The sequence below is a fragment of the Delphinus delphis genome, chromosome 5, assembly GCF_949987515.2.
Source record: "Delphinus delphis chromosome 5, mDelDel1.2, whole genome shotgun sequence".
Classification (NCBI taxonomy): Eukaryota; Metazoa; Chordata; class Mammalia; order Artiodactyla; family Delphinidae; genus Delphinus; species Delphinus delphis.
The window spans coordinates 126,923,659-126,938,797 of record NC_082687.1 but is presented as its reverse complement, the minus strand read 5'-3'; the positions used below and the strand labels follow the sequence as shown (position 1 = coordinate 126,938,797).

At 37.1% G+C, this 15,139-nt stretch overlaps 1 pseudogene; it reads right to left on the bottom strand.

Annotated features, from left to right (window-relative positions):
* Positions 1-1,635: 1,635 nt before the first annotated feature.
* On the bottom strand, positions 1,636-12,719 carry LOC132426336 (catenin alpha-3 pseudogene; annotated as a pseudogene).
* Positions 12,720-15,139: the final 2,420 nt, after the last annotated feature.

Sequence of the window (15,139 nt, the reverse complement as noted above, 5' to 3'; positions counted from 1 at the left end):
TAAAACTATGAGAATTGTGACAGAACTGTCCAAAGGCCCCTAAAGCGGCTTGGAAAATGTGAGAACGTGAACTAATATCTTTTCTCTGTAAGAAAATAAAACATCATAGACTTTTATTACTTTGTAATATGTAAGTAAATTAAAGATATGAGCATGTTATTGTAATCAAATGATCTCTGTCCCATCGTTGTTTGACTAACCTGTGTGCACGAATATGCTTAGTAATGTTGAAATTTCATAACTTTGTATCCTTTTAGAATTGTCTGTGGATGTTTTCTCCCTATTAACTGTGACTATATGAAATCATTGGTCAAAACAAGTGTCAAACATGTCTCCTCTTTTTACCAGAGCAATTATTCAGTTCCTAAAATTGACCAAGAGCCTCCTTTAATTTCTCTCTTTTGCTCCTCTGTTCTTTCCCACTACTCTCTCTTCCCTTCCCTGAGCCAGATATCCCAGAAAAATAAAAAAAGAAACATCAGTGTCCCTAGAGTTGACAGGGAAAATAAAACACAGCGCATTAACAGCAATGACTCTGAACTACATAAACATATGTGGGAGAAAGGGAATAAAAAGTAATCATATTGTATGTGTTTTTTTTAATTCAGTGACTTTTATTTGAAAGAACGTTATTAAAATCACTCCAGCTCATTGACATGAACTCTACTTCATAGTTCAACGGTACAATTCACTGTTATATTTTACTCAATGCCGAAAGGTTTTTCAGAGTGGTCTTTTCCTTTTAATTACAACTGCAACCTGACACAGATGGAGTTTTAGAGTCATGTGGAACTCCTTACACTTCTGTTATCATAACTCACTCAGGGATATATATAGTTAGATGCCCCATTTCCCCAGTGGGTGATAACTCTTCCCTCACATATATATTCTGGTGAACCCATTTAAACCCAATACTCAACATGCAGAACTGCTGAACACAGTGGAACTTTAAAAGGCATATCTGTTGCATCAAAACTCATTGTAACCTTCGTAATGTTAATAAATTGCTTTGTTTGTAATCAAGGCTGACTTTCAAAATCCAGGAAGTTGCTTGACTGCTCAAGCTTGGTTAATTTCTGATGGTTGTTAACCCAATCAGTTGACAATAGGTACAGATATCTAAAGACTGATTCTTTTTCTTTTTCCTACAGCAGGAAGCACACATGTCTGCCAGGTTAGGTCAGGTAAAGAAAGCCTGGGGATTAAATGGGAAACCATTTAATGAAGTCTTTGTTTCCATTGAAAACCAACTCAAGAGCTCCTGTCAATGTTTTAATTCAAAATGAGAAGGGCCAGTGTACTTAAGTTATTACAGATGACTCACTTGAGTCTCCTATGTCCGTTCTGCAATGAATGTAAAAAATTCTCTGTGATGGGAAAGGCTGAACAACATCTGAAAGGTTTCATTCATTCCACAAGCATATACTGATTACTTACTAGGTGCTGACCATACAGAGATGACAATGACATGATCCCAAATATACATTGTTCATTTTGGTTCAGCTTGCAATGGTTCATGTTATTTGAGGGTTAAACTCTAAGAGTCGGTGAACCTGCAGAACTAATCAAATGCAAAAAAAAGTAGTAAGTTTAGCCAGGGTTTTGTAATAAAGGGACTAGAGTCGAAGAGTTGTTTCAGTAGATATGTCTTCCTCTAAATTCACTCATTCCTTGCACTGGGTAGACATTTTTCTTTGCTGAGTCTCATCCAACAGCTGCACACATTTACTCTGGCTTCTCTCTTTTAATCAAGGATTTTTATTTAATTATTTTTTCAGGGCCTTCATTCTCTGCATCACAACTGGGTGCCAGGGCCCAGCAGGACTCTGAATTCAGATAATGTTGGTTGAGGCAATGTAGACATCTTCATGGTTTGAACTACAGTGTTCGTTAAATTTTTGACTGCTTGGATCAGGGAGGTGACACTGTCCAAAGCTGCCATGATTAGCTCTCCCTCCTAGGTTGTAGATCTCAGCTTTAACTTGACTGCCGACTTTCATTTGGTGATAGTAGAACTTCATCTGTTCCAGTAATCCAACAAGTACTGTTTGCATGATGGATCTGGAAACTGGTTGGCAACCTGCCAAGAGAGGACATCCATCCTTGACACTGATTCTGATATCATTTTAGCTGCATAGATCACATCAGTTGCATGCTTTGGTAGTCCTTTGCCCCTTGCGAAGTCTGTCATCTCCATTATGATCATACACAATTTCTTGGTCAGAACAATATCATTGCTTGTATCGTCCATATCTCAATCTCAACATACAGCTTACTCTTCAATTTCTTGAAATCAGCAACTTGCTCAGCACTTTTTTCCTTTTCTGCCTCAGGTGTTTGAGTCATCTTAGCTCCGTCAGTTTTCCCTTCGGTGTGAATGCTGAATGCTGGTGTAACTGTAGACCTCGTGATCCCCTTCCAGGTCAGAAACATCCTCCAGTTCCTCTGGGGTTCAAATAACCATGACTGAACATTTTATATCATGAATTGCATCAAAGATATTCTTCGATATTTCCAAAAATTGATTATCATCAAACACATCCAAAGAGTTTTTACTTAAGACTTCCAAGGCAATACTCACTTGTGTTACAAACTCAAGAACTGCATGCAGTACTTGTAAGGATGTTAGCATTTCTCATCATACTTTCAGTAAAAGACCCTGGCTCCTACCTGTCCATTTTCCCTATGACAATGTGAGCAACTCTTGCTGCCCATCCTCTGATAGCACCTGCAGAATGGTCTAAATTATCAGCATCCTGGTCTCTCAAGGCTATGGTACATCTTCTAGGATATGACTCTGAGATTTAACTTTTATAACTGAGGAACACCCAGATAAAAGAGATGCATATGGTAAGGTCTGGGGAAAGGGTACAGAGCTTCCATGACCTCTCCAGGTGCACCATTCTCCCCAGTCCTCCATGTATTCGCCAGCCAGAAAGCTCTGTTATATCTGTCTTAATGCTATGAATTCCTAATCACCAGCAAGAAATACTGTATAGTTACCTTTCAGCAGCAGCAGAGACAGAGAGATATATTTCGGATCCATGGGTGCAGAGATGGGATTTAAAACCTTAGGAAATAATTAGATCACCAAGGGAAAAAGTATAGAGGAGAAAAGTCCATGGACAGAGTACTCGAGACCTAGAAAAGAAGACTGAAAACTAACAGGCATCAAGACAGAAGAAGAATTAAGAGAAAGGGAAGTAAATGTTTCAAGGAGGAGAGAGTGATCAACTAGAGCAAATGCTACTGATGGATAAAATAAGATGAAGGGTGAGAACTGGCCATTGCTTTTAGCAATACAGAGCTTGCTAATCAAGCAAGGGTTCTTTTCAAATAGAAGAAATATCAGCATATTTGTGTGCTAATGGTAGTCATCCAATAGAGAAAGAAATCTGAGGATATGATGAACGAAGAGACAGTTGTAATTCAGTAGACAAGAAAGCCGATATCTAGTGCACAAGAGTAGTACTTGGTGTTAGCTCAGAGCACAGACGACTCATCTGTAGTATCAGAAGAAAGGTAGGGAATATGGGCACAGGTATGGCAGGTGTGTAGCTACCTTGGTGGAAGTTCTCTTCTGATAGCTTCCATTTTCTAATTACAAGGTAAAATCTGAGGTTAAAGATGATGGAAAAAGTATTGGAAGAACTGAGGAGAAAGAAGACATGAAATACTTATTGAGGAGAGTTGGAATGGGAAGTGACTTGGGAAATACAGAATGATTACTGCAACTCTCTAAGGGCCTCTTGAGGTAAACTACTATTCATTTAAATTGAGACATATGTGTATATATCTGTTGTGCAGGGGAAAGTACAGAGAAAGTAAAGAACTGGATTTAACCAGGGCTGTGGTTTAGCCAGGAGAGTAAAACCAAGTAAAAGAGGGACAGGGGAGTTGATGATATACACAAAGGAGTAACTATCACGGTTGACCATTAGAGTAAAGCTGAGTTAAAAGGAAAGGATACAAGAAAGGTGAGAGACAGTGAAAAATAGTTTAAAAATGGAACAATGGTTTTACTAAGATACTTGAATTGTCGGAGATGACATATTAGAGACAGTAAGCTAAAAAACGCAAAAGAGTGGGACAAAGAAATATTTGTTAATTTACTGAAAATCAGAGACAATAATAAAACACTGCTTATATTTCTCTCAGCTTGTTTCTCTTTACCCCCCACCAAAGTCCTACTTTCCCATAATATTTGCATCAGGAGTATTTTAAAATGAATAAAACAATCCTTTTTGGTGAGTCTATTGATATTTTAAGAGAATAAATTTCATTAAAGGACCTGAGAGGATCCAAATGCCCAAGCTAGAGCAGCACATGCTTAGAACTACGCAAACAAACATATTAACCAAAACAACACTGAGATATCTTTTCTGACCTGTCACTGTGTGTATCTGAAGTCAGTAAGGCTTTTCTCTACAGATGAATTTGCATCTTTTAATCTTATATTTAAATGGGATTTGAAAGTTCCTTTTCTATTGAATTGTCACTTAATCTAACTAATCCAGTTATTTTATTTTATTTAATTAATTTATTTATTTTTTGCGGTACGCGGGCCTCTCACTGTTGTGGCCTCTCCGTTGCGGAGACGCACAGGCTCAGCGGCCATGGCTCACGGGCCCAGCCGCTCCGCGGCATGTGGGATCTTCCTGGACCGGGGCACGAACCCGTGTCCCCTGCAACGGCAGGCGGACTCTCAACCACTGCACCACCAGGGAAGCCCTAATCTAGTTATTTTAAAGATATATCCCTTTGCTGTGCATTACAGCTTTGAAATTAATTAGTATCCAGATTCACTGAGGTGCACCTTCTGTGTAAAGTGAATGTAAGAAGGATTAATGTACAGGCAGGGAAGATCACTTGTGGAAAATGTGGCACTTACAAGCTTATTGCATTCAGCTATGCCAAAATTTCAGTCTAGCTAGTTCTTGATTAAAGGGCTTTTAAGTTTTAAAACTGGCCTTTCACAGTCAGACAGGGACAATATATACAAATATATTTCCCTTTCTATGTTATTAAGAATATATATATATATATATATATATATATATATATATATCTAAGGTTGTAGGACTTGTGCATGAGAAGGAAGAAAATAATATAGATATAAACACTTAGATGGTCATAATAAGGCAATCTTTGAATTACGGGGCAATAGAGTCATCTTCCTTTTAAATTCAGCTACCTTCAGCTATTCAAATAAGGAAAAACTGGAAATCTATGTTGCCAGGTAGTCCCTGGTCTATGCCACCAGGTACCAACTACCTGACAATGTTCGTCAGAGTCTGAGCCATACTATGCATCAGCAGGGCCACAGTGTGTAAATTAATCCTTTCACTCACAAGTTCAATAGTATTTCAGTCTCCTGCAAAAACCCAAGATCAGCCATCCCTGACAACTGGTGAGAGATACGTAGTTACTAATTACAAAGTACAATATTGCCTTTGCATTGAATAGGCTGCCTTCCCCAGTCCTCACTTAACCTCTGTCAAACAAAACTGTCTGGTCTAAGTAGTATAGAACAATAATTGGATAGGATAAGGACAAAAGAGATGTGTTATCCAGCTGCATCATTTGGCAAGCCAGATGAACTTACACATGTGAGTCTTCTTTTACAGCTTTCTGAAGCCTCAATCTATAATAGTAAAGTCACCAGAAACGAAATGCATAGATGAGAAAACGGAAAGGTTTATTGTTCCACGTGCTATAAACTGTAAGACAGGTAAACGACACACTAAACACTCATATCATATTTTCAACAGCTATTTATTGACCAACCAGCATCAGTTAGAGGGTACGGAGCCTTTAAAGTAAAGTAATAAGGGGGGCAAAAACAAAAATAAGTTATATGCAGGAAGAAAATGATGCTTGCTAAATAGAAGTATTGTGGATAATTTCCTAAAGGGAATTGAGAGGATTTAGACAAGCACCAATAGTATAAAGAAAGATGGGGAGACGGGAAGGTGGGTGGAACGTTTGGATGCAGAAGTCTAGAGGCTGCTTGTGGGCAATGGTAATATTCACTATGGCAGTACCATAAGGTTTACTAAGAAATGAGGCAGATTGGGCTATATGTATATGTATAGACCACTGGCTCCTCTAAGTGGCATCCAAAACCTCTGGGGGTCTCTAAGATCATTCCAGGGAATCTACAAGGACAAAACAATTTTCATAATAATACTAAGATGTCATTTGCCTTTTTCATTCTCTCATGAGTATATGATGGCATTTTCTAGGGGATACATACCATGTAATACCTCAATTGACTGAATGCAGAGCAGATATGAGAAACCAAATGTCTTCTATAATTCTTGACATTAAAGAAATTTGTAAAGAGACTGTGGGAAAATGAGACTCTTGTTTCATTGGAACTCTTGTTTCCAACTATTTTTTGTTGTTTTGGGAAACAGCATTATTTTTCATAAAAATATTATCATTGTTAAACTTGTTATATGTTTATTGTTTTCGTTTTTAAATGTATTCGAGCCACATTACAATTTCTGTTTTAATTTCTTAATACAGTTAATATGAGTGCAACCTATATTAACACAATCATGTTTGGATATTCAACGATTTTTAACAATATAAAATGGTCTCTGGACCAGGTGTTTGTGGAATGTTGGTAGAGATGAAAGAATCTGGGTTTGCTCCCTAAGGACAGGGTGAAGAGGAGGTGGTCACTGGAATTAATTGAAAATGAGAAGACATGATCAGAGTTTAGAGCTTTGCCATATTTACCTGCTATATTTCACTGCAAAATCTGTTTTGCAGTACTTCTAAATTTGCCAGTTTAGCTTTTGTAAACAATTTTCCTTCTATGTTAAAGAACAGGCAACATTTGCATTAGGCATGTCTTGCATCCCAATTCTTGGCCCTTCTTATTTCAGCTACTGCTGTCTTCACCAGCCCTGCACAGGCTTCCACTATTTTGCCTGGGAGCCACCAGACTCCTTGGCTCAGGCCTGAACCATCTACATCACTCTTTCCTCCTGGGCTTCTCTGAGCTATAGTGTGGGGAGCCCACAGGCACCCACTTTGATCTCACAACGTGCCCACCCAGAAATTTACAGCACTACCATTGAACAATGAATGATGAGGACCAATAAATAAACATTTCCACCTTTTTTGCACCTGAGTGGAAACTTCTAAAACATGTTTCATAAGGTTTCTCACGAGGTGCCAAGGGAACCTACTGGAACCTTAATAACCCATCTTTGTTTGGCTTTTCCTCCTTCCTGGCTTTCCCCCCTCTCTATTCCTCACTTCCACTTCCTGGGATGATGTTTGCAAATAAAAACAACTCTTTGCTTCAGTGTCTGCTTTGGGGGAACCCCAAGCTAAGATAATATTCAACTAAATTTTCTGTCTAAAAATCCAAGTACTTTCATGTCACATGAATCCAAATCCAATCTGTTTCCTGTTAGTGAAAACAAAAAAGTGCCATGGAAAGTATCTATTTGTTATATTTGTAGAGCAAGATATACAAATGTAAAATTGATCTTTGATAAATAACACTCCCATGTATAGTTTTGCTTCCATGTTTTAAATAAAGACAAAGTAATATGTTGACAATATAGTGGTTCAGCTGTAAAATGGAACCATTGGTTAAGTTAAGGTTCTACTGGGTGCCAGAAAAATTATAACAAAATTAAGAGTACTCAGTGAACCAGAAAAATAAAATATTTTAAGCTTTTAAGATCCTTCTCCATAACAAGACTGAAGAATAACGGTCAAGAATCTAATTTATTTCCCAGTGCCTTAGAATTTTGCATACTCTTTTTCTTCTTAGCAGAAGCATTTCTCTTATGAATTCAGTTTCATGCCACCCCATTATTACCATGTAGGGACATCTCATAGGTCATCATTAACTTCCAGAATCTCCTCTGGCAGAAAGCCTTCTTCTCAGGATTTCCACTCAAGGTTTTGGCCCCATGTGAGTACGCTGAGCATACTTAGAAGAAATCAACTCTCCCAGTTGTATTAATAAGTCAGAGACTCTGACCTTCTCATATAACACATCCTGCTTAGTAATGATTAAATAACTATGCAGGGAAGTTTGATGCCCTCTTGGTAACCTACCTCGCTCATATTGTTGGCCTTGTGGTCAAGGCTGACATAATTTTAAATATAATCACTGCTTCCTCAAGAATTATTATTCCATTTGCTTGTTCTACTTGTTCATTACATACAAATCTGACTACCTATTGCTTGAAATATGCAATTTGGGGAAACATAATAGAAAATAAGCCTCAAATTTGTCCTTTCCAATTATCTGCAAATGTCAATGTTCCTCAAAATATTCTTCCTGTTTAAGTATAGATTTTGTACATTCTCTGGTAAATTACAAACTACCATAAGAAATCCTCAAATAACATTTCCTCTTTGAAAGCTTACTTGACTGTATCTACGATACAAGCACAGGCAGGTTTTAATACTTCTGTTCTCCTCTTTAACATACCAAGTTGTATCACATTTTATTACCTGTACTGAGTAACACATTTGTCTCTCCCTTTAAGTACTTTGGTGGCAGACCTCATGCCATATACACTTCTGCATGGTCCATGTATATAGCCTGGTGCCTAACACGCAGAAAATGTTAAATAAATAAATGAATGTATGAATGAATGTATGAAGAATACATCAATTGATAACTAATGAATATGTGAGTGAAAGAACAAATAAACGAATAATTGAAACAAGTAGGTTCAATAGAGTACAAGGGTCAGAATTCCAGAAGCACAATGGAAAAGTCCAGACCAATTAAGGATTTTTTTTTTTTCTCTTCTTTCAATTCTCATTTCAGAGTATAAATTGTTTCCGATTTAGTGGAAATGGAAAAAGATTTTTCACGGAACTAATTTTTCTCTATTAAAGTTCTTTCTGACTTTAATGAAACAGCCTCCCTAAGCTCGTCTTTTGCCCTCCTCTCTCTCTCAGAAGTGAAGCAGTGAATGCTCAGCTCACAGGCTTCACAGCTCTATTTTTAATGCTTGCAGTAGAGTCAGAGACATACATTAAGAATTTTTTAAAGTCTTATTATCATTAAATCCAACAAACTGTTGGAGGGAAAGGATTGTTCTGATCAGAATTATACTAATTACTTGCATATAATCAGGGATCTGCCATTACGGCAGCTTTGTGTGCTCTTACAACTTTTCATTCTCTGCTGGATGCCGTATCTCTACCTTTGTGCTTGTGTGCTTTAAACAGTGGTGTCCTCTACTCTAAACGCTGAGATTCAGAGCTTTAGAAGCAGGTGTATGTAAGATAACAGGAGAATGAGAGTCTCCTGATTAAGATTGTTATGTAGAAGCAGTACAAGTTTTATTCGCCGATCCTTCTTTTGTTTTCTTCTTTGTTTCCTGGTAAGGTCAGTTACTTTGGGCGTTGCTGGCATGGCACGAGGTAAACCACATGACAGCTCTGGTAAATTTACTTTTCTTGTCATTGGAAATAAGAATTTGCTTTTGGCCTTTTGTCTAGAACTATTTCACTTTCTTAGAGCTTTAGAAATCATCAATCATATACATATCACTTGGATAGCCAGCTTGACAGTTTGGATGGGCCACTATTGTAGTTTAAATTTCATTTTTGGAAGATTTCATTTGACATTTCAGACTTATTATGCTACCTTGAAAGCTGGAGCTCCATAGGGCTCCGCCTTTGATCTCAGGTTATCATTAGCTAATGCCAATGATCTACGGCGTCCCCCTTGTGTGCACGTGAACTCAAAACACTTGTGAAATTCCATTTCATTATGGCTCTTTTTTCATCAGTAATTATATTGGACAGTTGGAGAGCAGTCTGTACATATTACAGAAACTCTCCCAATATAATTTCATTAATTATTAAGATGAATAATAATTAGAAATTACAGTTGTGTTTGATTAAGGATAAATAATAAAGTTATGATTAAAGTGATACTTCGTTTTCATAAAAATTGAAAGGAGGAAAAGGAAATGCAGACTAGGGAGTCCCTGCTTTCATTTCTTTGCTCTTTTGCTGCCACTGAAAAGAATTTCTGTAGCTGCATTAAACCAAGACACAGTGTGACTGTAATTAACACCATTATAAAAAAAGCTCATTTATAGTTTTACTTTGCTTTCAGCAGAGCTTCTATAAAGAATGTATTAAAGAAGAATGAGGCAAATGGTCATTTTAACAAGGTATCCACAAATAGCTTTTCTGTGAAAAGAATTCTGCTTCAGTGTTTTGAAAATATCAAGTGGCTCACAAAAAACATACACTTAGTAATGGTGTAAGGCATTGCATATATTATAAAACGTATACTAATAATGTAAGTTATTAAGAAATAAGTATTCATATGCTTAGGTATAAGCCAGAAAAAGTATTCTGATTTGTGGTTATATATTCTGACATTTAGAAATAATTTTTCCTTATCTTTTCACTCATGTATCTCTGAATTCCCTCTAAATAAATAAGAACAATTGGGTTTGAACTGACAGGGTGAGAGGATGCTTTCCTGGAAATACTGATTCAGTGACATATATAGCATTGTTGGTTTCTTGTGGTGGTATCCTCTAGGTGCTAGAAATCTTTTTTTATTCTCTTCGAATACCTTGAAATCACAACATGCCTCTGGTATTTCTTCCGTCTATTATGTAAATAATTGTTATTTTATTCACCAGTCTATAATGATGCTTATGAGTCCCTTCATAATGCCAACTGATTGCCATCAAACACTCACCAACCGCTCATTTCATGCTCAGTAGACTACACTGTCTCTTTCAAGTTACCTTACACCTCAGTCAAACCTTTTCTGTGCATCGTTGGACAGATTTGCACTATCAAATTTACATCTTATTTTATTTCTTGATGTGTTTTCATTTTGGGTCAGGGATGTTTTTCAGAGAACAAAATAAATGACAGAGAGCTGCAGTGGGAAAACAATGCATCGGAGAATACTCTCTGCTCAGTGTCTAGAAAAGTGCTATTTGGCCGAGAGCATTTGCAGCACAACTCTAATGCTCAATGGCCAAACAGATACCTCCTGCCTGCTGCACCACCTCTCCTGGGCTGAGAATGTGTGACAACGCTCAACACGTGCATGGGGCGTGTGTGTGTGTGTGTGTGTGTGTGTGTGTGTGTGTGTCTGTATACACACAAATATATGTTAACAGTGCGCCACTATATGTGTATGTTTATATGTCTAAAATAATGTTTTTATTCATCTATTGTATAGAAAAATAACAAATCAGAGATGTATGAATTGAAGTTAATCTTGTTATGTGTATAATACCCAACAAGTTTATAGAGTCCAAAGGCATTGAAATGGTAAGAAAATAGCATGTCTCTTTCTCGCCTTCTGTTTTCAAATACAATTATTGATGTGCTAATTAACTACTGGGGCACTATATTTGCCTTCTATTTTCTTTTGATCATGTGAACTGAGAAGGCGATTTACAGAAATATATTGATATGAAGAGAATCCCATTACAATAAAATAATATGTGTGACCACGAGATTGCTTTTAAAGGATTTTATTCCCATTGTTGTCAGAATCACCTTTGTACTCAGCTTTAAGGTGTAAAAGCAGATTTAGAAAACCCAATCAATAATGTGCATTATAGAAATTACCTATAGGTGTCATAACAATGATGTATGTTTCTGTTTCAATTAACTGCAGGAGAGATAAAAGTGGTTTGATTATATGCAAAATTTATTGGAATGAGAACTTCTCAACAAAGTATACAAAAGGATACTCTACTGAAAAGATTGGGTATGTTTTTTGTTTGATTGTATTAAACTCTGATGAAGACATGTCCTATTTTAGTCCAGAATTCCACTTTCAAATAGTTACTTTCACATGCATACCCTTTATCTTCTAAGCAATGCAGAATTACTGACTTCCCATGATGCTTTCTTTTCACCTCTCTTCGGCTAACTGAACAGTTCTTCCTTGTGGGAAATCCTTTCATCACCAATACAAAATCAGGCAGATGAGCTAGTCTTTGGTTATCAAAGAACCCCGTCTCCCTAGCCACATTGATGGTTAAGAGATGCAGACATGCTGAGGAATCAGAGCCCTGCCCTGGACTTTTTCTTGAACAGTTGGATAACAGACTCTCTTTTCACTAGGACAGTCAGTGTGAGGAAAATAGAAGCCTAGAGCTGGTACTGGCCTGATAACTTTGCCACAATATGCGGGGAGACTGCCTGAAAATGAAGCCAACTCTGAGGAAAGTGAAAGGAGTAGCCTCATAACGTTGTTTGAAGCCCAGAGCCCAGTGGTGCCTAAGTAAGGTTTATTCCTTAGACAGCTCTCCTCCACAGCCAATTACGTGAGATGATAAATTCTCCTTTTGGTCTCTTAAGTTTGAGCGCATCTTTATCATTTGCAACTGAAAGATCTGTGACTAACACACATACACATACACACACTGAGCAACTGACACGCTGAACATACAAAATGGCACATCTTATGTTTGAAGTGTTGGAAGTGAGCTTTGAAAAAGAGGGAAATGTTCTTGAATCTTAGCCTGACACAATGAAGGGGTATCTTAGGAGAAAATCAGTAACATGATTCACTGTTAATCTAACATGGTGTTTCTTGGAAGAAAAATATAATACCCCTTTTCAGTCATATCCCAGGCGCTGACTGTGATGCTCAAGAGGGCTCCAAACCAGCCTCCAACACCAGATTTTCCTTGTCGACTGAAGTCCACCCTACAGCTGACTTCACCAGACATCCTTGCTTCTTATCACATGCTCAGCCTCATAACTAAATGGCAAATGAATGGCAAAGAATCACTGTGGGTAGCTTCTTCCCAATTCTGAAGCTGATATGAAACTAACTCACAAAATCAGATGTTTGTGATTCCCAGAGTTGTGAATGATGTCTTTGTAAGTCACCTTACTACTAACTTCCAAGTCCTCCTTTTTGACTGTATACTGGCAGTTAGGTATTGGATTCAGGCTGACTGTAGGAAATGACAGGAGGGAGAGAGGGGCTTCCTCTCAGCCTTACCTGTAAGTAAACTTGTGGTAAAGTATCCTGTAGAAAAATTTATCAGTTTTCTCTTATTTAAGTAAAAGACGGTTTGATTGTTATTTTTGCTTTCAGAAAATCCAAAGAAAAAAACTTAATCCTCACTGAGTGGAGGGGAAAAAAACGAGCTTGGATTCTAAGACAAAGTGTAATCTGTTAGTTATATGGCAGAAGCTAGAAAGAAGAGAGGGCTCTGGTTTAAAAATTGAAATGAAAAACTATTCTTTGGTGTTGCACTGTTCAATTCCAGTGCCTGCATTTCTTTGCTGAGGGCTTTCTCTGTCCTGATTGTGTTCATGAAAGGCAGCCAGAAGTTCTGGGGAATTAATGTCCCCATGTCCAGCAGTTCTCAACCAGGGACTTGACAGGAGTTGGTGTATTAATACCTCAGCTTCCTTACATTCCAGGTGGAAAAATATCTGAGGTGTGTGTGTATTACACTGTTTTCTGTAGTTCCTCAGAAAGATTAACTTCCAGCTGCCCACAGTGGTAACTTAATTGTTGATGCACTCTTTACTGTCCGTCTCCTATCTAAATTTGCCACTTCTCTACTTTTGTTTTCTAGAATTACCTCCCAGCCAACTAGCCAATCCCAAATCCTTGCTGCCTGTTTGCTTCTTTGGGATCACAAACCAAGACACCCGTAATGTTAATCGTTATCCTAGACCCCATCCCACTTATGACAGGTTAAAGATGCCATTGAGAGGTGGGATCTAAGACCCTTCTGAATCTGGACCAAATTATTCATCATCATCATCATTATTATTTTACCCAAACAATATTTGATTATTTAACCCATTATTTCCTGTTTCTTTGTTCACCTTTCTATCTACATCTTATTCCTTCTTTCTGGTCTTGGTTTCGTTCTTTTCATAGTATAACATTTAGTATGCATTTTGGTAAGAGTTTATTTGCATTCAAAACACATGGTGGTTTTTTTTTCTAGAATGTTCTTTACTTAACTACCATTTCCTTAATAGGTTTATCTGGATCTTAAATTCAGCTAATGACTAGATATAAAATTTTAAGTTGCTAGTTATATTCTCTTAGTATTTTAATTCATTCTGTCATCTGTTTCTATTGATGTTAGTAAATGCACTAAGTTAATCTTTGTAAGTAATATTTTATGTGATTGCTTTTTTAAAAAGTGTGATTACATACTTTTTTTTTGGAATACTCAGTATTTCATTAAAGTGTGTCTATATGTGGATTTTTTCTTTTTAATTCATCCTGGTTGGGATTCACCATGACTCACAAACATGATATACCAAGATTTTCTTCAACTCCAGAAAATTTGCAGGAGTTACATCTTTCATATTACCTCTATTCTACTCTCTGTATTCACTCGTCCTTGTTAATTAGAAATATGTTGGTCTGTCTCATTCGTTCTTCCATGTTTGAAATGAAAGATTGCTTTCATTTTATTTTATTTCTTTAACTCTCTGTGCTTCCTTCTGAGAAATGTATTCTTCTCATTTCCAGCTTGCACCTTTTCCAATAGCTATATCGAATCTGCCATTTAACTCTTCTATTGCTTTTTTCTCATGATTACATGTTTCATTTCTATATGTTCTTTTGGTTTATTTTAAATTTTGTTGTGATTTTTAAATTTTTTGTCTCTTGTGCTTTCAACTCCATATTTCATTTTTAAGATGCTTAAATGTACTTATATTTTAAATCTTATCATTTCATTAACTGATAACTCTATGTTTAATTTAGCTGTTGGTTATCTATTCTGATTATTATTTATCATGGCTATTTTATGTTATTTGGGGCTGTGGCTTCCTTTTCACAAGAACTTTTTCTCTGAGAACCCTGTGCAACCTGGATTGTGAGTGCTTTGTTCCAGAAAGTATTCACATTTGCTTCTTTCAGTGCTAGAGCACTAATAACAGAGAATTAATTTGTTGGCTTTAGATGTCCTTGGCCTCTCTGATAGCATACACTGAAAGCCAAACTTTATGAAGGCAAGGACTTGGTTACAAACCCTCAGAATCTTTAATTGTTTTCCTCTGAGAGCTTAGATGGGAAGTTCAAGGGTTCTGACTTCACACAGTCTTAGCTAATTCTCTTCCTAACCAACGCCTTGTGCCCTGTCCCTGCGGGGATGTGGAAAACCAC